Below are 1,186 nucleotides of genomic sequence, written 5' to 3' on the forward strand. Positions count from 1 at the left end.
CAAGGAATGACCACATTGTAATAAAAACTAATTCCCTACAGGATAGAAATAGACAACAAGGGAAAAAAAGACTTCCACAAGATAGTTAGATTGTTTGTTCCTCCCTTGAGGAGGCAAATATTAAGGTTATTTCTGTTGTTGATCAGTTATACAGACACACACATGCATACACACATACACATATCCAATCTACTCCTCATAAAAATAATCTCATTAACCTCAGTCAGGAGAATCTCTGCATGAATTTTTTTTCCCCAAGGTTTATGGAAGATATTACAGCACAGCAGAATGATTCAAACAACTCCATGTGGTGTTTTGAAATTCATCCCAATTGTAGTCTGAGTGACCTGCAGGTTGAACAGACTGCCAAAGTCTAAGTGTTTCAACAGCTCCTTAGTGTCAGGATCCACTTCAGTGATCTCCTGATCCAGGGCTGAGGCATCAGGAACATAATTATCTCTTCTCTCTCTGTCCTCTTGCAGTTTGATGCAGATACCTCCCACCAGACCTCTCTGATCCCACCCCATCAGATCTGTGACATAGCCTGCTATCTTGCTGCAGAGCTTCTTGCTGGGAATAATGGCAATCTCCCCACACACAGGGTTGTTGGTATGGAAGTCTTTGCTCAGGTGAGTGTAGTACTTCTCAGTGATGACCTACGCCACCTTCCTCACAGTTTTGGTACAAACATAGCCAAGGTTGGTGCATCCCTGGTAAAAGAGCTCCATATGACTTGTTTTTAGAGATCAGCTCAAATAACTCAGGTGGATATAACTCTACCTAAAGTCAAGAATTACAAGAATGATAAAGATGTCCACCATGCCATGATATCTGGAAATTCCCAATGTTTGTGTTACATTTTGTTGGTGTAAGAGTTTATACATCCCCAACACAAAAGAAACTACATGAATGATATTATTTATAATTATATTCTCTTAAAAATGAAATGCCCTAGGGCGCCTGGGTGGCTCAGTTGGTTAAGCGACTGCCTTCGGCTCAGGTCATGATCCTGGAGTCCCTGGATCGAGTCCTGCATCGGGCTCCCTGCTCGGCGGGGAGCCTGCTTCTCCCTCTGACCCTCCCCCCTCTCATGTGCTCTCTGTCTCTCTCATTCTCTCTGTCTCAAATAAATAAATAAAATCTTTAAAAAAAAATGAAATGCCCTATAATGCTTCTTTTTCCTTTT

The 1,186-nt window shown here is 41.8% G+C and overlaps 1 pseudogene; it reads right to left on the bottom strand.

The window, feature by feature from the left end:
- Positions 1 to 293: 293 nt before the first annotated feature.
- Positions 294 to 728, bottom strand: LOC110583570 (annotated as a pseudogene).
- Positions 729 to 1,186: the final 458 nt, after the last annotated feature.

This window comes from Neomonachus schauinslandi, chromosome 8, assembly GCF_002201575.2.
Source record: "Neomonachus schauinslandi chromosome 8, ASM220157v2, whole genome shotgun sequence".
Lineage (NCBI taxonomy): Eukaryota > Metazoa > Chordata > Mammalia > Carnivora > Phocidae > Neomonachus > Neomonachus schauinslandi.